The sequence below is a fragment of the Calliphora vicina genome, chromosome 3 (genome assembly GCF_958450345.1).
Source record: "Calliphora vicina chromosome 3, idCalVici1.1, whole genome shotgun sequence".
NCBI classification, from domain to species: domain Eukaryota; kingdom Metazoa; phylum Arthropoda; class Insecta; order Diptera; family Calliphoridae; genus Calliphora; species Calliphora vicina.
In genome coordinates this window covers 61,473,450-61,500,307 of record NC_088782.1, presented here as the reverse complement: position 1 = coordinate 61,500,307, position 26,858 = coordinate 61,473,450, and the positions used below count along the sequence as shown (strand labels likewise).

The 26,858-nt window shown below is 32.0% G+C and overlaps 1 protein-coding gene across 2 annotated transcripts in view; it reads right to left on the bottom strand.

Annotated features, from left to right (window-relative positions):
- The window catches only part of bma (SCY1-like protein bma), a 130,225-nt gene that overhangs the window by 7,614 nt on the left and 95,753 nt on the right, over window positions 1-26,858 (bottom strand). The window lies entirely within an intron of this gene.

The window sequence follows — 26,858 nt, the reverse complement described above, 5'->3', positions numbered from 1 at the left end:
ACGTAGGAGGATGAATTCTGAAAACTTTGCCTCAAAGAGTAAATCAAAATTCGGAACTGTTTGCTAGATATGAGCCTGAGAAAATGATCACTCTTTTTGCAAAAATGACACCGAGGCCCCAAATCTTTGGGGGTCCATAAAAAAAGTGCATGACTTTGGGCAAAACTGGGTCTTTTTGGTCTTTTATCAAGTAGTGGTATCCGTATATGGTTATATTTACATGACTCAAAAATTACGCACAATGTAATTTATTGTGTGTAATTCTTGAACACGGTATTTGTTTTTAATAATTTATTTGTCATTTTGAAGGGTACATATCTGTCATTTATTATCACTTAGTTATTGAACGTTATAGTGTAAACAACAAAGTTTTTTTCTGCTTCGAAAATGTCGAATATATTTTAAAAAAGTGCTGTTGAAGCACTTTTGCTCACCGAAGCTTATGGTGAATGTGTTTCATTGGTTTCAACGTGCGAAGAACTATTCATCTTTTGAGGCCATGGACAAATCAAGCCAATATCGGATAATCTGTTCCAAAGTGAAACGTATCCCAGAGAGAGCGTTCTGCATCGATCGAAACAAATAGTAGTAGGAAGGGGCAAGGTCTGGACTATAAAGCGGGTCAGGCATAACTTCCCAACCTGTTCTTTCTAAATACTTTGAAACCGGTATTGCAACATGTGGCTTAGCGTTGTCATGATGGAATTCAGGCCGCATATTGTGGGCATTTTTCGGTCAATGATCGCTTCAAGCGTATCAGTTGCGTTCGGTACAGGTTCCCTGTGATGGTCTGGTCAGATTTAAGCAGCATATAATAGATTGGATCCCTTTGTTCCACCTTCACATACGATCTTTTAGGCTTTGGTTACAGTAATGGATTCATGATTACGGAATGATTTGGTGTAAAAACGATTTTCTGTTCACAGTCTGTCGGCTTCAATTCCTATGGTATCTAAATTTCCTGCTTTTGAATGAATCCTGGTGCTTGAAAATCTTTGAAAATGGCTGCTGTAGTAGCTCCCAATGATTTTGCAAGCTTTTGATGAGTTTGACAACAATCATCATGCAGTAATGCCTCCAATTCTTGGTCTTCAAACTTGTTTGACTGGCCTCTTTGTATTCCGTGTTAAAATCACAACTTCTGAACCGCACAAACCAACTCTCGGACATTGAAACCGATGGAACATATTCACCATAAGCTTTGGTGAGTATTCGGTGTGTTTCAGCGGCAAATTTTTTTCAAATTGAAGAAGTGAAGCAAATCTTCCCGCATATGACGATTCGTTTTTATAAAACTCGACATTTTCGAAAAAAAAAAAAAAAAACAAGTAAGAGTGGTATATTCGGCTGTGCCGAATCTTATATACCCTTCACCAAATTATACTTCAAAATTTTAAATATTTTGTTGTTGTTGTTTTTTTCATTTTTTGGAAAAAAAAATTGTTTCGATTGTTATTTTAATTTTTTTTTTAAATTTTAAATTTTGACCCATTGTAGGTCCATCTTACTATGGTCTTATATTCATCGTTGCAAATGTCTTTGAAATATCTATCATTAGATATCCATATTGTCTATATTAATGTCTTAGTAATCCAGGTATAGGTAAAAAAGGTTGTCTTGGTTTTTTCCTGATATCTCAGCCATTTGTGGACCGATTTTGCTGATTTTAAATAGCAAAATTCTCGAAAGCATGTCTGACAGAATTATTGAAGATTTGGATCCCGAAGATATCTGGGGTCTTCAGAAAATTGATTTCAACAGACAGACGGACAGACAGACGGACAGACGGACATTGCTTAATCGACTCTGCTATCTATAAGGATCCAGAATATATATACTTTATAGGGTCGGAAATGAAAAATGTAGAAATTACAAACAGAAGGACAAACTTATATATACCCTTGTCACGAAGGTGAAGGGTATAAAAACGCCATCTATTGTAAATCCCACATTTTTATGTCATATACCCAATATTAAAAAATGTTTGATAATTTGCTATTGCCATTGATTAGTTTTCTATTATAAGCCTTTGAAATTTTGATATCAAAATTATTACTCCAAATACGGCCTGTAAAACAGATGAGGAGGTATTTGAAAAAAGAAAGTTATTATGTGACAACCAACCAAACGATATTCCAGACGAATTACAATTATTTTTTGGTTCAATATCCTGTGTTCAAAAGAAAAGGATTTTTAGGAAAGTATATTGAAAGTAGCGTATTCTCATAGTGGACAAATTTCAGAATTAAATTGTGCAATTGTGAATAAACTAAATTAATGCATCCATTTTAACCCTCCGTTAGACGCAATCATTTTCAATCGAGACTAGTCGCAATGTATCAAATTGATATCAATAAAAGAAAGTCGCGTTTGAAAATAATCTCTTCACTTTTTTTATTTCGAAAATATATAAACAATATTAAATTCGAAGTAATTAAAGGAATTATACAAATAAAATTGCAGTATAAATATATTTTTATCAAAAAATAGCTTAAAATTTAGGGTGTTTAAAAAAATTTACTATAAAAAAATACAATATAAAAAAATAGATCAGTTGCGAGTAACGGAAGGTTAATAAAATATATCTCGTTTTATTTAGAACATATCAGTAATTATTCGGAACGAAAACAAGGTCTTCGAAAATTTTATTTATATAATTGATACTACTGCAGACATCAAAATCATATCTAATATTAGTGCTTAATAAGAAATTTCTAAATCATTAGTATTTTTTTTTAAAGTAAATCAAGATTTTTACAAAAATAATTAAAAACATTAAAATTTCCTTTAAATCCATCATTCATCCTGAAATTATGCTTTATTTTATTACATAAAACTCTCATATATGTATGTAAGCATAAGTATAACTGTTAACTGTGAAACCCCTTAACTTATACTTCGTTCTTTTTTGTTACTTTCTTAATTGTACTCGTATTCCCATTTTCTTTCTTTGCAATACACTTTGTATTTGTTGCACACAAAACGAAAAACTTAGTAAGTAAGTAATATTAAGTTAAATTCTTTTTTTTTTAATAATAATAAAAGCAAGAAAGAAAACAAAGATTGATTAAAATGAAAACGTGTACTCACGATCATGCTCCGTGCAAGCTGCGTAGTTTTTTTTTCAGTTTATATATAAAATTTTATTTTTTTATATATTCCATTTATTTTTTGTAATTTTTTTTGTTGTTTTGATAGTACACGTAAGAAAATGAAACATAATAAATCAAACATAAAGTAACATGAAAAAAAGAGTTAAAGACAGTAGCCGTAATAGGAGTAGTGGTAGTAGTAGTTACACATATATATGTAATTTGGTATATAATATAATTTTTAATTAATAAAAAAAAAGAAAATAAAGAAATGGAAATGTTAAAATAAACTGAAATTATAGTTTAAATAGTGGTATACTACCAAAAAAGTTAAGAGAAAAACAAAAAGTTTTGAGTTAAATGGTAGTGTTGCCACAAATATATGAAGATACATGATTATAATGAAAGTACTTATATTGAAATAAATTTATTTGAAGTTGCAGTTGTTGTCTTAAAAATACTATTTTCATAAAGATGTTAGAATTGCAGTTATAATTCAAGGCACAGTAGTTTAGAAACGTTTTTTGTTTTGGAAATAATTCGTTATCTCGGAAACTATTTGAGATATTGTTAAGAAATTTCACATGGTTGGTGATGATGTGTTTTTGGGGGCAAGTAAGGTCTCAAATTTTTAAACAAATCGAAAAAAATCCATTATAATTGCATGCAATATATGAAAAAACGTAAAAGGGGGCAAAGTTTGTTTAACTTCTGGGGAGTATCTAAAGGCGTTTTATATAAGTATTTGATATTGGTGGAACCCATCAAATTTATTTTAGAAAAACTAAATAATTTTATAAATTTATGAGACATCATTTACCTTAAAAACTAAAAAAGTTATAATATGGTGTTTTTCAACGAATAAAAATATAAAATTTTAATTAATGTAAAATTTTAACGGTTGAAAATATCATAACAAAATTTGGAGCTTATATAGACTGAGATATCCTTAAATCAATGGCATTCAAATTTTTGACATTATTTATTTTCAAATTCCTAAAACGGGGAAAATGTGTCCCAAAAACTGAGTTTGTTTAGTGACGTTATTTACTGAGTGATAGTAAAATAACTTAGTAAGGAATTAAATAACATATATGGGGTATTCACATGGTCTACTATTTGGTCATATTGTCATAATGTCTTAATATATTATGATAGTTTAGAACAAAAAAGTTCTAAACTAATAACACTATTTGAACTATGTTTATTGTTTTGTCATGAAATAATATATTTTTTTGTTTAAAACACAACAACAGCAATTATAATATATTAGGACATTATGACAATATGACTAATAGCAGACCATGTGAATACCCCAATAGTGTTATACAAAAATATGGAGCTTTTGCAAGGATTGCTGCTGCCTTTTTAGATTTTTTTACTCAAACCGAAAAATATTCTTAAAAATTGGCCAACTTTGGATTGGTCTGGGGGATGTTGTGTCCGGTAAAGTGAGCCAAATTTTACTTTCCATACTTCTCTTTCCGGATCAGGTAAAAATTAGATATAGTCCAATATATGCAGCCCAATTATGAATAAAACATTCCGCGGGAGTTTGTTCCCCGGGAGTTTTTTCCCATTGAATTTGAATAGGACAAATGAGAAAAGCTCCCGGGGAATTTTTATTCATAATTGGGCTGATAGACTGTTTTGGGAAAACTTTAGGGACTAGATAACTGTTTATTTAGAATTTTATCGCCAATATTTCGGCCCTCCGTTGCACAGAGGGTTGAAATGTACCAAAAGTGGCGATTAATTCAAAAACTGAACTTTATCTGTTTCAGTCATGTTTGGTATTGGGTTAAAGTGCATTAAATAATACATCACAAACTGCTAAAATTACAGTTGTGAGTAACTTACTTTATTGGCAGTGAGCGGTCAAAGTCAAATAATTTTTACAAATTTTGCGTGCTGTGGTTAAAATTGAAAATTGTGATATTTCGAGAGCTTATATTTTTTGTTAAATCAGTTAAAAGTAGAAATATTAAAATGGAACCATCAACTTCAGGTATTTGAGAACATAAATAAATAATTTTTGTTTAGATAAATGCTTTGAAAATATTTTTTAAGATTTTTTTTTTAAAGTTCTCCATTATTGGGGTTTTTTCGATATATAGATTGAGTTTAAAAAAAATCAGGGCGAGATCGGGTAAATTCCATTAAATGCTCTTAAAATATGAACTTTGAGCTTCTATATACAGAAAAAAAATCGTGCGGGTTTATTGAGGTTTTTTACTTATTTAAGTTATAGTGAAAGAACTCCTCTTGCTAAAAAACATATTCTGATACAAAATAGGTTAAAACATTTGTTTCTTACATTTTTTTTAAAGTTGTGTTTTTATGTATTTATGATTGTTCATTACAAAAATTTATAATATTGTCTTTTGTGGATTTTTTTAAAAAAATTTGTACATTTATAAAATTTTGTGAAAAACAAAAATTAGATTTTAAATTAAATTTATGCTAATGTAAATGCATATAATAAATTTATGTTTTGAATTTTTTAATAGCATATTAAATATGCTTTTATTTCCAATTTAATTCATTAATTTATCGCTTTCCATTCCAAAGTTACAGCATACATTGTGAACTAAGGTCTTTTTTTTTCCAAAAAAACAATAATGCGCTTAAAGGGCTAAAACAATTTTTTTTTAACCTTTTTTTTTCTAAAATGCTGTGTTTTTATGTGCTTATAATAACTCATCAATAAAAAAATATAATATTTTAAAACTACGGCTTCTATGAATTAATCGCCACTTTGGGTACCATTCAACCCACTGTGGGATGGCCCACCATATCTAAAAAACCATAAAAAATCGAGAAAAATTTAAAAAAAATCAATAAAACAAAATAGCTCTTAAATTAATAGAGATACACATGTATGGGTATTTTTTGCAGGTCTTCTCAATGACTATTTATATTTAAATTTGAGCTCATTCGGATAGTAAATGGATTTTTGGCGATTTTTTTAAAAAAAAATTGAGATCCGAGGCAACGCACTGGTCCCCATTAGCGCTAGGCAGTTGAACAAACGTAAGTCAACTCGAAAACACCTCAGCCCCTACCTTGTGAAATTTCATAACAATATCTCAAATAGTTCACGAGATTACCCCCCCCCCCCACAAAAAAAAAAAAAAACGTTTCTAAACCACTGTGCAAGGTAGTAACGACTTTTACATACAGTTTACTGGGACTTCCATTTATTTACCAGCAAGTCAATTTCTCAATTTCAATTTTTTTTTCTCAATATTAATTAGTTTTTCTGAAATTCCATTTCTTATTTCTTAACATTAATTTCGATTTCTCGATTTCAATTTGTATTTTCTCAATATAAATTTGGATTTTCTGCATTTCAGCCATATACGGATACCACTACGTGTTAAAAGACAAAAAAAAAAGACCCGTGTCCCCAGTTCTTCCCAAAGTTATGCACTTTTTTATGGGCCCCCAAAAATTTGGGGCCTCGATGCAAAAACGTGATAATTTTCTCAGGATCATATCTTGCAAACAGTTCGGAATTTTGATTTATTCTCTGAGGCAAAGTTGTAGTCCTTGTCATAAAGAAATTGTGAATATATAATACCCTACACTAAGTAAAAGAGCAAAAACATTTTTCTTTTAAAATTTCAATAATTTATATTTTTGAGTGAATTTCGGAAGTGGGCCTTATATGGGGGCTATAACCAATTATGGACCGATCACCATGAAATTAGGTCGTGTGATTTATGTCTATATTAAAGTTAACTATGTTGAATTTTGTGTGTATACCAAAATTTTTAAGCGATTTATGCATGATAAAGTGATTTTAGGAAGCGGCACTATATGGGAGCTATGACTAATTATGGACCGATCGTAACAAAATTTGGTGACATGAATTTTGAATATATAAAACTTATTTGGAGTCAATTTGTGGAGATACATATATAAATTAAACATTTATGACCGATAAAGTCCAATTTCGGAAGGACATTTGTATGGGGGCTAGGTGAAATAATGGTCCGATTTCAGACAGTTTCAATAGGCTTGATCCTTGGGCCGAAAAAATAATATATATCAAATATGATCCAAATATCTTCAAAATTGCGGCCTGTACTCTGCGCACAAGATTTACATGGACAGCCAGCCAGACAACCAACCAGCCAGACGGACGGACGGACATCGTATAATCGACTCAGAAAGTGATTCTAAGTCGATCGGTATACTTTAAAGTGGGTGTTAGACTAATGTTTTTAGGCGTTACAAACATCTGCACAAACGCAAAATACCCTCCCCACTATGGTGGTGTAGGGTATAAAAACGTCATCTTCAAGATAAAAATCGCAAAAAATTCGAAATAAATTTTTTTATAGCTGCCTAAAAGTATGCTTTAGTTTATAATAATTTAATATTTTATGAATCAAAACTCTTAATTCCTTTAGTTTTTTCTTACTAACTTATATTGACCTACCTAAACGGTGTTAAGAATCATTCCTAAGAAATTTATATGTTTTGGAAAGTTGTTAATTGAGATCTTAGGTACATTTATGTGGATGATTGTTTCCTTGAATTTTGAACGGTTTGCTACCTATGGACCTGAACAGGGAAAAGAGAGTAAATCAAAATTCCCAACTGTTTGCAAGATATGAGCCTGAGAAAATTATCTCTTTTTTGCAAAAATGACACCGATTTCCCAAATCTTTGGGGGTCTATTAAAAAAAGTGCATGACTCACGTAGTGGTGTCCGTATATGGCTATTTTTTCGTGTTGCACTGTGCTATTCAGGTTCGGAATATCCTTTGTTCTGTTTAGGTTTGGGTTTCCCCAAATGATATTGCTGATAGTAGAGTTTTGCCCGTCTTTGACACTATAATTTATTGCCCTCTCCTTTAAAACATGGGAAGGGTTTGGTATTTTCCAGATTTACGGTATCCATACATCATCCCATCGTGGATAGTTTGTCCGTCTTCACGTTTCCGATAATGCTATAATGACTTGATCTCCTTTTTTGCAAAAAATTACACCGATTTCCCAAATCTTTGGGGGTCTATAAAAAAAGTGCATGACTCACGTAGTGGAGTCCGTAGTATCTCAAGTTTTTCGCAATTATAGTATGAGTTTATTTTATTCTTACATTGTTATTTATCAATTTAAGTAATTCATTAAATAAAATAAACTATTTTTCTGCTACTCATTTATGATTTAAGTACAAAGAAATGTTATTAAGATTAAATATCAAATTATTTTACTCTATCAATGCAATATTTACATATATTTGTGGTATTAACAGCCTTTATGCTCAGTAATCAAAATCATTCAACTGTTTATAAAGAAAATATTTTAAATAAATAAAACATAACACTCATATACAGAAATAAAATAAATAACATCTTTAAAAAATAAATTAAATAATAAAAAGAAAAAATAACAAATATTTTTGATACATACAAACAAATTTAAGGTTTTAATTTATTTATTTTAGTTATTACAAAAATTCATGTTATAAAACGAGATATGAATTTAGATGAAAATGTTTACAATGTTTCAAATGCAAACTGTACAATATGTATGTAGAGTTACTTAAGGATGTGGAAATGTGTGTATTTGTAAATATTAGGCTGATGCTTATTTTGTTCTTTTTGGATTTTCGATGCTGCCAATGTCTTACATTTATCTTCTTTATACAAAATGGAAATAAGAAATAGTCACTCGGGGCTAAACCCGGTGAATAGGGCGGAAGAGGGAGCATTTCGTAACCTTATTCACGTATTTTTGCATTGGAAACTGCACATGAGTGTATCCTTTTGTGCACCCGATCATGAACAAATGCGGTAGCCATCTTGTGGAAAGCTTTCTCATACGCAAATGATAAAAATTCAGCTTATTAGAATCATATACGGATTTGTGGCGATTTTTTAAAAAATGTGAGACCCAAGGTGTTGTGTAATTTTGCTAATTAAGTGTAAAGAGCTTTATTTACAAATTTGGTTTCTTTGGTGACCCCAAATGAAATTTTCCGGTAAAAATTTTCGTAGAATATTTTAATCCTTAAATGTCCTTTTTGAAAGGACTTTTTTAGATTTTCTCGAAAAAGGGTAAAATTGACCCCTAAAGAGAGGAGCTAGATGGTTGAGATCTTCCACAAAAATGATCCTCATAAAATTCCACAATACAACTCTGACAAAAAGAATTCTCTCAGACATTAACTTACAACATTTTTTTCATTTAGTATCATGATCCCTTCGATCAAAAAATTTAAATTTTGACGCACTGTAAAAAAGAACTCAGACCAGCTGGACTTTAAGTTTATTCTACCAAACTGTAGAATAGGATCGCTATTTTGTGCCAAAAATGCTGTTGGACAGTGTAATGCCTACTGTGCACTTGAAATTCACTTTTTTCTAAATTCTTCTTAAGCCACTAGGTTGTCTGCTATAAAAGCTGTCAAACACAAACTAAATGACACAGCTTGTTCAAAATTTGACAGGAGTCAACTGACAGGAGCAGTTTTACCCTTGTAGTTAAGAGGGTAAAACTTTTCGTAGAATATTTTAATCCTTAAATGTCCTTTTTGAAAGGACTTTTGTGATTTTCTCGAAAAAAGGGTAAAATTGACACCTAAAGAGAGGAGCTAGATGGTTGTGATCTTCCACAAAAATGATCCTCATAAAATTCCACAATATAACTCTGACAAGAAGAATTCTCTCAGACATTAACTTACAACATTTTTTTCATTTAGTATCATGATCCCTTCGATCAAAAAATTAAAACTATATGACACAGCTTGTTCAAATTTTGACAGGAGTCAACTGACAGGAGCAGTTTTACCCTTGTAGTTAAGAGCCGGGAAATTCAAAAGGTCACGGACTTATTGACCCACCGTTGCAATTTGACCTAAAGCCAAAAAATTCAAATAAATTATGAAACCTTTAACTGTTTTCGAAAGTGCTCAAATGTTCAGTATTTTGTTTTTAGACAACGGAGAACAATATTAAATCTAGGAATTATTGAATATCCAAAAAGATGCAAAATAATAGCCACCCTACTATACATATATGTAATGTTACTTAAGAATGTACTGATGTATGTTGTCTGGCTATGAACATGTATGTATGTTTGGGATTAACTAGACAATCTGAAACAATTTCGACATAAAGAATAAAACAGAAATGAAAATAAAATAAATATGAAAGAAAAACACAAACAAACGAACAAACAAACAAATTATGTTAATGTAAAGAAGATTGGAACACAAATGGTTATTTAGGTAAGTAAATGTGTATGAGAATGTATACAATATTTGTATATTTGTAGATGTGTAAGTGTATGTGTTTAGTTGTAGTATGTATTAGTTAATACGTTTCGTATACACGCAGCAAGTACAAGAAGTTAAAAGTCCTGATTACACACATACAACATATTAAAGGAAATAAACAAAAAAAGCAAAACGGGAACTGTAACAAAAACAACAACAGCACACCAATCAATGTATTAAACTTACACACACACGCAGAGACACACACTCTAATACACACACACACACACAAACTTACGCCACACAGTGGGCCAAATTGAAAAGTTATGGGTTAAAAACTTTCAAAATACCAGCATAGAATGAAGTTTTGAGGATAATATTTAAGCAGCATAAACTATTTTTGGGGAAAAACAAAAATTTTCTAGAAGGCATAAGACCTTACTTGTTGAAGCACAGATTCCTTATGGTTATATAAAATTTGAAGTTTCTCAAAAATTTTTATATTCGCTTTTATTTGTATTTTCACAGGGTTCAAAGCAGTGTTTAAAAAGCTACGATAACTAACAAATTTTTAACTGTTGCTACAACTACTGCTTCAAAAAAGTGTATGTAGCGGTAGCGGTAGCAGTAGCATTTGTCTTTTTTCGTTTTCTTGTTTTTTTTAAAACTACTGCTACTTTCAAAATATAAAACTCTTAACAGAGCAGTAGTAATGAAACATGAATTGTAAATGGAGTAGTAGCATAAAAATACAAATCATTGCTACTGCTCTATATCGAGTATTAATTTTTATTATTTAGAAATAAGGTAGCAGTTAAGTAGCAGTTGATGCAGCAGTTAAGATAGCAATAAAAGTAGTCAAAAAAGAAAATATTCAGTCATAACACCAAAATTGACAGAATTAAACACTGTGTGTTGTTTCTGTTTTGAGAGTTTTTGAAAGAATTATTCGTTTTTATTCGTCTCAGATGTTCGTGTTGCTAACAGAAAGATCGTGTTGTCTGTGTGTATAACAAAAAATCCGAACTTTTGTTTACAACACGACCAACTTACACAAATATACATTCACAACAACAACACACAATATACTTTTTTGGCTGAAGATTTTTATTTTTGACTTATTTTATTGCTACCTCAACTGCTACTTAGCTGCTACTTCTTCTACTACCTCAACTGCTACTTCTATTACTCCTAATTTTAAATAATTAGCAGAATTAATAAAAAACTGATGACTCTGCTACATCAAAACATTTTCTTTTTTAAGGTAGCAATAGAAAATAAATTACTGTGCTACTTTTAAATTTTTCTTTTATTGATGCTACTACAACTACTGCTACCAAAATGTGAAGGTAGCAGTAGTAGTAGTAATTGATTGACTCCGAGCTTTTATTAATTTTTTAACTAGACTACTTGTGTTTTTTCGTTGCTACTGCTACTTGTAGTCTAGTTTTTTAAACACTGGTTCAAAGTTCAAATTTTTTATAAGAATGGCAAACAAATCGTTCCATTTCAAATGTTTATAACTTTAACTTTAAGCGCTCATCCAATTTTTAAAATTTTAATCTCATCTTTTCCTTTTAAACACATGATACTAAACCAAAAAAATTGTCCTTGAACAAAAAAGCTATCTTCCATTTTCCAAAGATTTTCCTCAATTATAATGGTTAACAACACATAAACAATTCAGAATGGGACCATGAGGGGATCTCGAGATAATATTCAGCAGTTATGAAATTAGGCAATGTATCCCTTATCCTCTATCGTCTATCTATACAGAAACAGATTCGTGATAGCAACCGAATTTGTTGCCAATCGAATGATTCTATCTTAGTGACCGAATTTTACAGTTGTGACTACAATATTTTGTAAGGGGTAACTAAAGTTTGGTTGCCTCAACTGAAATTCTTCTTTATCAACTGACTTTCTATTGTTAGAACTGATTCGAAATTTTCAGGAGATGGTTTGTAAAGAACTCGGAAAAAGCACCCTAAAGTATGCAGTACAAATTTAGATATTTTATTTGCAAATAAATTAGAACAGGCAGGTGTATGTGGGTTGGAGAAACTTGAAAAACTAACATTAGTAAATAACTACAGGACGAAGTCGGGGCGGTCAACTAGTAGACAATAATTGTCACTAATGCCTGACCACTTGGCTGAACCCAATTTATATATTTTGGGCCATTTGAGATGTATATGATCTTGGTAGTGCAGCGATAAATCAATTGTTATTTTGTAAATTCCATGTAATCTAGCATGAATACAAGTGTATCTAAGTAATCTATGAAAGTTAATTTTCTACAGATTTTTTTATGAGTAATTCTCATATACTGACATCCCATATAATATAGCATAAATTCAATTGCCATATTATTGTCTCTTTGTAACCAAAAGTACTGCTCTTTAAATGAGCACTACTATTAGAGAGTTGTTGGAGGAAGCTTTGTTTACAAACAATCGGTTACTGGACTGCCTATGAGATGTATTTTTAATTGAATATTTTAGGTCAATTAACTTGTTAAAACTACTAGTTATGTAGTTGTTTAAGTAAACAGCCAGTTAGCTACTAAGATAATTGACTCTATGTAACCTGTATGTGAATCCAATGAGTCTCATTGTAATCAAAAAAGCCTAAATTGATCCCATGCTTAGGACATGCACGTGCTAAAACAACTAGTCACATAGCTATTTAGGAAACTAGTTGTAAAATCATTAGTAAGAAAAAGTCTCCTAGAACAGCTGGGTACACGTTTAATAAAAATTTCCTTAAATTTCGAAGAATTTCATAAAATTTCGAAGAATATATTTTAAATAATTAATTTTAAAATATCCTTGCTTAAAGAATATACTTTAAATTTAGGTTTTTGGTGACATACTCAGAAAATTTATAAAATCTTTCGATTTGTATCACATGCTAAAAACATATACTCTTTAGAATCATTCGGACATTGAGATTTTTATTTTAATTTATTTCGATTTTAAAACGTTAATAAAATCTGTTTTTTCTTTAAATTTAAAAGAATAAAAAGAGGGAAATATCCAAATTATTCGAAGGGGTATGTGTTTTCCAAATATGGTGAAGGTCAAGAACTTGAGTTTTTCTGTGTTCTTTGGTGGAATTCTTGATACACGAAATTTTTAAAATTAATATTTTCAAGTTTTTTCTTATTGGTTGATATTTTAATGATAACTCATCCCATCAACCCAATTCTTCTAATTTCAGTACTTTTTCGATTATTTCGACTCGAATCTCTTAAATATTTTTATGTAAACAAAACAAAATATTTTTTTAGAAATTGTTTTTTATTTTTTTTCAATGTTTTTTTTTTTAAATTTATTAGTGAAAAAAAATTTAGGACAACAAATTTTTTTTGGTGAAAAAGAAAATCGGAAAAAATATTTTTTCAAATTTTTTCTCCTCATATCTCAGCCATTTATTTTCTCATTTTTAAATAACAACCGAGGCGGTAGAATTCCCGATATATTGATGTATTAGTCATATTTGTAAGTTATTTGGGAGCTACGAAACATTATGTCTATATGTTTCGTGGCAGACCTCTTTCCGCCGCACAGTGGGGTCAAATGCCACTTTTTTACGGATTCATTAATATCTCAACAACAATAATAGCGACGCTCGCAAAATTTTACGTGGGTAGCCCTTAGACCAATCCGCATTGGTTGAATAATAGAGATCTTTCCCAACTCCTGCCACTAAAAGACTTGCAAAGTTTAAATGCACTGCTTTAAAATTTATACAACACAATATTTGAAATAAGACAATATAAAAACTACAGATCTGAACGTGAGTGATAACTGGCTCCCGATATAAAACTTTAAAATTCTCGCTAAATTGCCTGCTATCGGATGACTTCGTATTAACCACAAGAAAAAACGAATTAATCACAAAAAAAAAACTTTTAAACAAGCATATACAAGCGTGAGTGCATGAGAGTTAAATTGTTAAAATTCCGCGTGCTATTCATTCACGATTAGAAAATCAACGGATGGAAAACTAAACTGAAATAAAGAAAAGTAATTGGTAAAAGCTTATTATTGTTTATCTCATTATAATACAAGAATCTAACCACGTCCAGGCCTGAAACAACGCCTAACTATCCAGGCTTTTAAATTATATTAAATTCTCTGCCCAGCTGAGCCCAGCTAATAACTTTATGTCCATTTGAACGGACAAAATCCATTTTTTTTTTTGATAAATTTTTTAGGTTTTTTTCTCACAATATGTAATTTCAACACGTGACTATAAAAATACCTTTTAATATTTCACATTAATTTTTTGCCTGCTGATGTAGAATTTTGTGCTCTTTAAGCTGGCACTTTCAGTTTTCACGATACTTGAAATTTGTTTTTTCAATTAATCCGCAAAACTAGTATGTTTGGCCTCTCTGTGCGCCGAGACATTGCTACAGGTTTGGAAACAAGAAATCTAGAACGTTCTTCATCTTTCGTGCTTGTACGGACACAACGAAATTCAGCATTGAAATTGATCGTGCAGAGTTCCCATTGTATTTAACAGGCTTAGCCTTGGATAATTCCGTTAAGAGGCGGGAAATTCAAAAAGTCATGTTTGCTCTAGTAGTTTGAGATCCGTAGAACCCAATTTTTGCCATGTTTTTACCATCAGTATGAAGTAATTTCTTCAAAGGACCCTTATTCAAATTATCCTTTTTTTGATAGAAATATTTTTCATAAAAATTTACATTTAGTTAGAAAAATGTACAGAAAAAGGTAAATATTTTTTTTCAAATATATCGCTAAATTAAAATGAGAAAACACAATGGTGCTTTTAGTCGTAAAATGACTAATATTTAAGTAAAATCTTTGGAAAATGGAAGTTGTCTTCTTTGATATATCCTATGTATAATGATGATTTTTTTATGGCATTTTATATGAGGAGCCACAGAACAAAAGGTACTTTTTCGCACATTTAAAATTTTTGGGAAAAGTATGTTTTTTATAAATTTTTTTTTTAACGATACTATTTTAAATGAATATTTTTTAATGCTGATCTACTATATAAACAAATTACACATTGAAATTATTTTTTTTTTTTCGTTTTATACTAGTGTTGTACGTTTTATTAAGTACACATTTTTTTAGAACCCATTTTGCTAACTTGATTGTTTCTAGAAGATTTCAACCCAAATATTATAAAAATACCAAAAAACCAATTTTTGATAAGATGCTAAAAAGTACCTTTTGTTCTGCGGCTCCTCATATTTGAGAGAGAAACGAATTTGTCGAAAAAAAAACTTAAAAGTCCAGTCGAGTTTTACTCATTAGCTTTATTATGATATCAAAAATTGTCAAATCTGACTAATAGTTCTAAAGTTATTAACAGTTTGACTTTATGTATTTTGCACTTTTGAAGATTTTTTTTTGATCGACATTTTTCGTTTGGTCCCTTTTATAAAAGTATTTTCATAACCAAGTCCACTTCGACACCATGTTTCTTATATGTTTAATTAAATATGTTCCTTCTAAAAACAATAAAAAATTTTCTTTTTTTTTCTTATATCAAATTTTCTACAATTTTAAAACATTAGTTTAGAAGTCTCCATTATACAATTGCACCTACAGTGCCACCTCACAGACATGAAAATGAAATGTAGAACAAAAAAAAAAAATCAAACCTAACAAAATATAACCTAAACATACAATGAAATTTATTTTCCTTTTTGCTTTACATTGTTGAGCTGTCGCTTTAATCCTTTCACTCTCAACAGGATTTCTTTCGCTGCTGCATAAAATCACTTTCAGTCAAATGTTAATTTATTTTAATAAGACTTTCACTATGTATTACTCATTCACTCACTACCTTGTTCACTTTCATTTCCACTTCCTCTGCCTCTGCTTCAATCTCTAAATGTTTTTCATCTTTTTTTTATTCTAATTTTTGTTGTTTGTTTCACTTTTGTTTTCCTAACAACAATTTATCTCCGTAAACTTTTGTTTGTTAACCTTTTGATACCCTAGAGTTTTTTTTCACTTAAATGGTATTACTCAAATATAAAAAAAAAATAACAACTCAAATAGTGAGAGAGAGAGGGAGGGCGTATGGAAAACAACAATTTTGTAATATTGATAAAATGATAACGCCTGATTTTGTTTGTTGTTTTTTTTTTCTACAGATTAGAAATGTTTAAAATGTAAAATTTTACTAATGCAGATATAAAATAAATGGATTGCCAAAAGAGTCAAATTTAAATCACAGAAAAGTTGTTTATTTTAGTAGCAATTCGTATTCAAATTCAAATTGCTTTTCCAAAAAATATTACTCTTACCACACGTTATTATTATTATGAAGCTGGGATGGAAATTCTACTTTTGTCAGCAATTTTAAATTCCATACGCTTATTTATCTTCAAACAAGAATAAATATTTGTTGTATTTTCTTATGACATTCCTCAGAATATTTCCATACATAAATAGAAGTGACATCTTCTTTAAAACGGAGAAAAATACTTAAATTGTACTACCTTCTCTAAACAAATGATACCTTTATGGGAGAAACGCACTACTCTAGACTTAGCAAGATTTGATGATCAACACTCTATTCAGACCGTGCCACATATAAACAGTGACACATTATTCATATTATCAACTGGATGATTCAAAGTAAAACTTCCATCATTCTCCAATAATTGTATATAATCTGCATATTTTTACAGATATGTATTCCACGATATAGGAATCAAAAGTCTTCCATAAAGATTCTTCATAATCTATTTGTCGTATTGAATCCTATATATAGAATTTGGAAAACTCTTTATTTTCTGCAACGATCATAAATCATCACAAGTATTTATTTAAGGCTTAAATATACATTTTTAGTAGTTTTTTCACAATATTTAATAAACATATCAAATGGATCAAACATATTTTCAAAATATTAGTTATAGTTAGTTTGTTGGAAAGGATGTGGTAGGAGTAGAGGGTATGGAAGGGGTAGCTGGGACGAAGAGGAGCTCGTAGGAGATGCGGGTCTTACCCTAACAGAGGTTCATATCAGGATAATGGAGCATGAAGGGTAGCTTAGGGTTTTAGATGTGGACGGGATCTTTTGTTATTGTCGAGAGAATCTATTGGTGAATCGAGTACCATTTAAATGTTCGAGGAGATGGCTCTACACTCTGACGAGAAGCTAGATATCACTGTGATATCTACTAACAGTCAGAAGGCAGAGGAATCACCTCCCACCGACGAGGATAAGTTAATCCTAAAGAGTCGATCGTTAGTAGATCGCCCACATAACAGAGAGGGCTCCAAGATTGTTCGGTAGGTAGCCGTGGAAGAGTTGTCGAATACCAGCCGAACGAAGGAAGAGAATGCTAGCAGTGGAATCCGAAAATCTCCTACTTATCGGATAGAGAGCCCGCTTCAATTACCTAAAAGGAGTAGTATTGTGTTGGTCTTTTTCTGTGTAGTGTCATGCAGATGCTGAAGTCGCCGACCTCATCAGCATGTAGCTTAGGTGAAAATAAGAACGGTGGTGATCGAACTTCTGAAGCGCTAAGGTCTTCGGCAAGTTCTGTGGATAATAGTAGGGCATCAACGTAATCTTCACAGGTACCAAGGGTGAAGAGTGCTGGGAAACTTCCGGCTAGTTTACTTAAGATGCTTCGTAAAGGGGACCTTAAAGGAACAAAGCTGGCAGTGTTCAGCATTACACGACAAAGGTAGTAAAGAACCCGGCATCGGTGAAGACTGGTGGTTTAACTCCTAAGAGAGCTCTTAAAGGCTCCCAAAAGGAGACTATTAAGAGAGCTAAATCTGGGGATGATCAACCATCCTCATCGCCTGTCGCCTGAAAATTATCATACTGGCTCAAAGTTTTCTGCACCTTCTTAGTTGATGAGAATAGTTGATCATCCCCAAATTTAGCTCTCTTAATAGTCTCCTTTTGGGAGCCTTTAAGAGCTCTCTTAGGAGTTAAACCACCAGTCTTCACCGATGCCGGGTTCTTTACAACCTTTGTCGTGTAATGCTGAACACTGCCAGCTTTGTTCCTTTAAGGTCCCCTTTACGGAACACCTTAAGTAAACTAGCTGGAAGTTTCCCAGCACTCTTCACCCTTGGTACCTGTGAAGATTACGTTGATGCCCTACTATTATACACAGAACTTGCCGAAGACCTTAGCGCTTTCACCTAAGCTACATGCTGATGAGGTCGGCGACTTCAGCATCTGCATGACACTACACAGAAAAAGACCAACACAATACTACTCCTTTGAGGTAATTGAAGCCGGCTCTCTATCCGATAAGCAGAACAATCTTGGAGCCCTGTCTCATGTGGGCGATCTACTAACGATCGACTCTTTTGGATTAACTTTTCCTCGTCGGTGGGAGGTGATTCCTCTGCCTTCTGACTGTTAGTAGATATCACAGTGATATCTAGCTTCTCGTCAGAGTGTAGAGCCATGTCCTCGAACATTTAAATGGTACTCGATTCACCAATAGATTCTCTCGACAATAACAAAAGATCCCGTCCACATCCAAAACCCTAACCTACCCTTCATGCTCCATTATCCTGGTATGAACCCCAATTAGGGTAAGACCCGCATCTCCTACGAGCTCCTCTTCGTCCTAGCTTCCGTACCTTCTACTCCTACCACATCCTTTCCAATAAACTAACTATAACTAAAATTTTGAAAATATTTATGAGGTTATAAGAAGAGGTATTATATTAGTAACTTTTACTACAAGGTCGCTCAGACTAGATGGGGTTGTGAACCAACATGCACTATAACCGATACGGCCCCGACTAAACCGAGGACGGACAACATATTTTCTTGGCTTGCCACGCTCACAATTAAGTGATCCAGTGGCTGATATAAACGATCACTACACTTTCGGCAACCATGCGAGGAGACATGGTTTGCCCTACAACGACTTATCAAGAAGTTGTCAAAATGAAGATGAGGATGGATGAGACCATTTATCATCTTCTTTGTCATTTTTCGGCATTAGGAGATCTACGCTTAAGGTTTCTGGGTTATCGTTCCTTAAATAGTCTTTCTGAGCATTCGGACATGAAACTAGAGTGCATTAATGCATTTATCAGGAATAGCAATTGGCAAATTAGGCCACCACCAAGAGACCCAATAACCGCAAATTGACTGGTCACGCCTGACTGTCTCCTGCTCATTTTACTTCTATCTCTTTCTATCTTTTTACTTTCATGGCCTCGGTGTTCATGCCGTACGAATCAAGAGATCCAGTAGGTAATGAGCTGCAGAAATTAGGAGAATAATTACAGCAAACCAAATAATGCTGACCTTTTAATGACCTTTTTGCAGGAATTAAAAGCAAAGTTCAATTAATATTCTGAATGATAACAAAATTTTTGGCTCAATAATATGGCTTATAAGGAGATTAATTTATTTTGGAAGGATGGCCTAGCCACTATGGTTTTCGGTTTCTTCGAAAAATTTTAATTTAAAATAAACCGGTTTCGGTTTCGATTTCGGTTTTTTAATAATAACCGGTTAACCGGTTTTTTGGTAAAATATTAAAACGCCTAGAAATAAGAAGCAAAACAGCTGTATTTATTAAAATAATAGGGATTAAAACAATTTTGATTACTTCTTTTAACCTTCACAAGGTATTCGGTTCAAATTTGCCCCATTTTGAAATTAATATTTAATTTTTTCTAAAAGTTATTGGTTGATATTTTATGAATTTTATTTAATTTCAAATGTCAACAACTATGTTAGGTTTTTAGAAAAACAAATTGACAAAAAAATATCTATAAACTTCTTTGGACTTAAAGTATTTGGGCATATTTGACCTGGAGCAAAAATCTTGAATTTAGTTACGCACAATCAAGCTCTAATATATATCTGTCTCTTTTTCATCATACTTGCAGTACAAGGGTAAATACTAAAGCTATGTTTTTCTTATCCTTCATAAGGTCTTCCCAATTTTACTCATTTTGAATTTAAAATTTCATTTTTTCTAAAAATTTAATTTAATTTCGTTAGGTTTTTTTTTTTAAATTCACAAAAAAAATGTATTTTCTATTTGGGTCAAATTTGACCAGAAGATCGTTAACGTCAGTAAATTTGAAGAACTTATGAAGGTTAAAATAATCTCTTAGGAATAAAACACAGTTTAAATGCTTTGGAGTAGATCGATATTTTCTTTTGTTTTTATAAAACTATAGACATTGAAAATGATCTTTCACTCAGTGTACTTGTAGGACATATAGATAACAATGCATTGAGCAAGTTTTCAGGCCTTCCAGATCACTTGTGACATGTGTCTAAATATAAAAAGTCTTCTTTTAAAAAAGTTTTTTGAATTTTGAATGTTTTTTAAGTTTTTAATACACTAAAACTCATGAAAACTCATTTTTAGAAAAAACCGGCTATTCGAGGAGAAAAACTCGGTTTATTCGAAACCGAAACCGACCAAAAAAACCGGTTATAAGCGGTTGTTAAAAACCGAGCCGATCACCCAACTAGCCACCCCTACACAATGTTTCTTTTAGAAGACAAAAAATTTCTGAAATAAAATTAAAATATTTTGAAATACAATTAGAAATGCCTGAAATTAAATTCGAAATTTGTTCTGCAATATTATTAGAAATTTCTGAAATAGATTTGGAAATAGTGTAGATATATTAAAGGGTCTATAAAATTCATACCAAATGTTAGTAATAAATACAATTTCTCTTTTCCATCAAATTCCCTGTCAATCTCATTTACTAGGAAGTGACATTAATAACTCCTTAGCATTTTAAAGATATCATTATGAGTACATTATCTTAAAGTGATATACAGTAGGGATATAACTATTGACAATTTTTGCAAATATGCAAATTGGCATAGCATAGTCGTATATAGTATTAGAAAATATAAAAAACCACGGTATTATTTTTTCGCGGTTGTTAAAAAAGTTCTCGCACCAAACGCAATAAAGTTTTTCATGAAATATTTTCAATTATTTTGAAATACAATATATTTTATTTTAATAATAATTGCGGACATACTTCAAAAGATAATTTGGTTTATTTTAGAAACCAAACAAAACAAAAATATGAAATTATTTATATAATTTTTCAGAGAAAAAAAATTTGGTTTATTTTAGAAATTGGTGATGGTGCGTGATGTTTTTGATTCCAATTGACCTAAAAAAATGATTTACAACATTGGCCATCACGTGATGGTACGCCAAAAATTTCGCCAAAATTAGTTATATGCCTAATATACATATGTCATTTGTAATTTCAAAAAAAAAAAAAAAAACAACCATAATAAAAAGTATCCATATCAATTTTAAAAATAAATACGACATTTATTAAACACATACCAATGATAAAATGCAATCAACCAAATCATTCAGAAAAATAAAACAAAATATAACAAATAAATAATTAAGGAATATTAACTTAAAATAGGAAAAAACAAATTTATAACAATCATCATCATCACCAGAATTATTTCAGCTTTTTTTTTATACATTTAACAGGAAAAATATTGAGCAAATGTATGAGTATCACAGCGTTTTTTTTGTTTGTTTGTTATATATTTATAAATATATTTTGAAATATATCATTTAATAAAGACAGCAGTGTAGTAAATTACGAAAAAAATAGATATTTCATCAACAGTTGACATCACAAGAAAAAAAATAAGTGGCAAAATCAGTAAATGCGAGCAATATTCATATTCCATACATGTAGTTAGGTGGCATGTAGCATGTATTCGTACATAAGTTTGACTTAATATTTGAAAAATTCCATACAATTTATTAACTGTCAAAATATACATGTTTTTATATACAAGGTGACACCTTATATATGATTTTTTTTATTATTTTGTTTTATATAGATATGTATATAAAGAAATAACAACATATTACAAAAAAAAAGACACAAATAATGATTATAAAGATACATATTGGGAGTAAAATATAATGACAATCCGATTACAAACATTCACACAGTAGTAGAGACGTAGCTGATATTCGTAGATAAATTACAATTGAAACGACAAGCGTCGGACTGCAACAATATTATTCAAAAGGGAATTAATGAAAATTTATTATTTTATAATCAAAGACAAGTTAATGTTAACTAAATTAAGAAGATTGTTCATTTTGGAGGAAATTGTTGTAAAATTGTCTACCATAAAATTGGTGAATTCCTAAATACATAATAATTAATAAAAGGTTTGTTCGTTAACATATAAAAATGTTATTTTTTAGGTTAGTTTTTTTATAGGAAACGTTAAGTTGAATTTTTTCAACTTAGAATACGATTTGAGAAATTCACTAAAGTTGTTTGAACATTGCGGGATTTCCATTTCCAAAAAAAGAAAAAAAAATAGGAATTTTTTGTCTGATAGTGGACTGAGTGTAAATCCAAGCAGAACCGAGCTTGTATTTTTCACAAGGAAGTATAAGATTCTTCATTTCTTGCTTCCCCGATTAAATGGTGTTGAACTATCATTATCGGACAGCGAAAAATACTTGAGAGTTATACCTGGAAACCTGGAAATACTCTTTAAGGACATCAAAAGGTATTAGACCCCAGTTTGTTGACTGGCTATTTGATACGGTCACCAAACCGATATTATTCTATAGAGTCTCTGTCTGGAGGAAGGCACTAGACAAAGGCTCAATTTGTATGCTTTTCGGGAAGGTTTTAAGCAGAATGGCAATCCTAATAACAGGAGGTCTAAGAACGACTGCAAAAAAGTCGCTCTTTACTACATTGAACTGTATATCTGTGGATCTAATGGCCAGAAAAATTACATTCACTTCGGCTTTTAGGCTAAGTGCGAAACATGCTCCATACGGTCATGCCAGTACAATAGGAAGTATCTTCCTTATAATATCGAATACTGCATTACTAGGCTGTTACTGTCGAGGAACTTCGGTTACTCAATTCCATACAACACGGAAGAAATGGTGACTTTTACATCACACGACAAGTCTCTCAGTCTATACGGACGGTTCTAGGAAGGGAGATCGTATTGGCGTAGGTGTCTACATAAAGGAATTCGAAACTAGGCTATCTTTTAGAATTCCAAATATCGTCCATTAAAAGTGCAGCTAACTGGCTCAGTTATAACAAGATATCAGGCAGGGATATTCGTATATATACTGACAGTCAGACGGCAACATCTAATTTAGTCCAGGAATGCCGGGAATCCTTAAACAGGATGGCGAGACATTCAACAGTCGTGCTCAAGTGGGTACGTGGACACGGAGATATTACGGGCAACTATGTTGCTTATGATTCTGTGAAAAAAGGCGCCATGTTGCCTGACGGAGACAGATACTTCCTATGTGGGATTCCGTTAACCAAAATGCAAGCTACAAATTAGTAACTTTTACTACAAGCTAGCTCAGACTAGATGGGGTTGTGAACCCACATGCACTATAACCAGGACGATATGGCCCCGACTAAAACGAGGACGGATAACATATGTTCTTGGCTTGCTACGCTCACAATTAAGTGATTCAGTGGCTGCTATAACCGATCACTACACTTTCGGCAATCATGCGAGGAGACTGTCAAGTTGTCAAAATGAAGAGGAGGATGAGACCATTTATCATCTCTTTGTCATTGTTCGGCATTAGGAGATCTACGCTTAAGGTTTCAGGGATATCGTACCTTAATTAGTCTTTGGGACATGAAGCTAGAGTGTATTAATGCCTTTATCAGGAATATCAATTGGCGAATTAGGTCAGACACGAGAACCTCCACGGAGAAACCCAATAACCGCCAATTGACTGGAGCTTAATAATACTCACCTCTTCTCTCTTTTTCGGACCTTCTTCCTCTTCACTTTTCTAACTCTTCATCACACCTGACTGTCCCCTGCTCTTTTTACTTCTATCAGTCACTCTTTTCTATCTTTTTACTTTCAGGACCCAAGTGAGCTGCTCTTCTTTCCTGTCTTCACTATAGGGCTGCCTGGAAACTTAATCTATTTATCAATAAGATTATCTGGCTAAGCATAAAGTTTCCGTTCTTCTTAGGAGTCTGTGACCCTCAAAGTATAGCAATTCCCTTGCTAGGGGATTTGAATGATCCAGTAATTTTTCCTTGTAGTTCGAAGTAGAATATTTGATTTCATCGCGTATTGTAGGAACATTGAGATCCCTATGTACCAAGGAGCACCTGTTAGTACTCTTACAAGTTTTGACTGTTTTCTTTGTATCTTTACGAAGTTAGAAGAAGATACTGAGGGTCCATGTTAGACTGCGGTCGAGATGGATACCAAGGTACCTTACATGGCTCTGTTCGGGTATCCTGATATTGTTAATCTATATTGAAGTGCAATTGCCTCATCTTAAAGTGAACGAAACGTGAACACACATGCAGAGCAATACTGTTTGCTCTCGAAGGCTTTCCTGATAAGAGCTTTTATTCGATACAACTGTTCAATGGTACTGTGTCTCCTTGATGCTATTAGTATCAAGATATAGTATAAGGCTCTCAAGGAATACTTAACTTTTCAATATTAAATATCGAAGAATATTTACAAGAAACTGAATAGGCGTTATTACGTCACTTAACTAACTGAAACTCTCTTAAACTTTCCATGAGGTTGCGAAACATCCAGTGCGTAATATGAAGTTAAAAATAAACAATATATGTAAATCTCAGTGCTGAGTTAGGTACGGGATTTTCCTGCTTTGATACCATTAATTGCTCTATCTTCACGATAGAGAACCGGAATTTCATTCTCATTAATAATCGTCGGAGAATGTGGTAAACACTTCAGCTAAATGCTTAGCGAATGTCTCGACAATATTAGTTGCATAGGGGATACAGTCTTCCACAAACTATATTCTGTTTTCTTAGTAGGATCTAAGTTTTGCAAATAGTTTCTAATATTTGATTCTTTATTAGTCTGTAAGGCGATATATAATCTTTTTTGGCACCGATTAAGTTTAACCTTCAGTCTCGTAGCTCCTGAATATTCTTTTATCTCCTATAAATGGCTCAATATTTCCAGAACATCTTGAATATCTGTAACATCCCATGGGAACTGGGAACTTGTACCGCATTGGTAAAATTTCGAGTCTTGATCATAGCGAAGTCAATTACATCGGGAATCTTATTAAGATCTGCGGGTCAATAGGTAGGTTGGCTACTAGATGTTAGGTTGGCCGCTGCTAGACGATATTGCTTCTTGTCTGCCTCCAGGAGTAGTATGGCGAGACGCCCAGAATATGTGTCTGGCATTTTAATCGCCAGCTGCTGTAAATTTTTTTTTGTTTCAGCACTCAGGGGATAACCCCTACTCATGCAAAGCATTGTGTTGGAACTAGTAAAATAAGTTATGGGAGAGAGTATAGAGGGAGTAGTATTTGTGGACATTCGATTTGAACTTTCCTACATTCCACATACGTACAGTATGGCTAAATAACGAATTTTCCCTGTAGTGTGTTGTGCGGTCCACTGGCCAATCGACTACAAAGGAATGTGTTATTGATTAAGAATGTGTATTATGCGAAAATCTGGGGGTATCAGGAACAAGTTCCCTAATTTCATCAGCATACATTTCATTGTAGTACCGAGAGAACAGTGAAACGTGGCCCACATTGCGATGGTTCTCCATCGAATCAATAGAGTTGAATACCCTACTCTGTCACCAATAATCACCATCGCCCTCTCCTGTATGCGGTGGAGAAGATCAAAAATAGACTTTGAAGCACCGGTCCATACATGGAAGTTGTATTCCATTTTCGGTCGGATATATATATATTGTTACGAAATTGTACTTTAATTCAAATATAACGATATTAACGGCTGATTTAAAGTTGCATAATCCTATTTGAAAGCAGTGCCTCTCAAACTGTAACATATCTGTGGGTATTATTAACATTGAATAAAAGCTTTGAGTTGATCATTGATCGTAAGTATGGCAACGCTGAATGTTTGCTGCCGAATTCGAATATTCGAGTTTTTGACAGTTAAAGAACATTGTAGAAAGTTCACCAGAGATGGCGTGTGTATTCGAAAGCTCTAGGCTTCGAATATACGAGCTTTGACAGTTAAAGAACATTCTAGAGAGCAGATGGCAGTGTTATAAGTAGTGGCAAAGGTTGCAGTCGTTAGTGAGTTTATCAGAGACGCTATTCAAATAAACATCAACTGAGTGCCTTAAAGTGCGCTGTATTATTTCAAGTGAATTCATGTACATTATAAAGTGTGTACTAAGCGACTATTTAATTCTGTTGTTGTACATTTTAAATAAATAAAGAGTTGTTACAATTTTTAAACTACTAAACGGCTTTTATTTGCAATCAAAAGTATCCGGTTTATTAAAAGGAAATAAACCAACGTTTTGAAAAGGTTAAAACGTAACAATATATATAAATCTTGGACCTAGTATCAAAAATATTTGCATGTACCGAGAATCTTCTGATGCATGAGCATATGAAAATAATCGAAAAATATTCGCATTATTCGATTTAATTTGGGTATCTGAATCATCATATTTTTATTCTTTCTATTTGTTAATTATGTGATTTTATGAAAATCTTGTGATTTTCA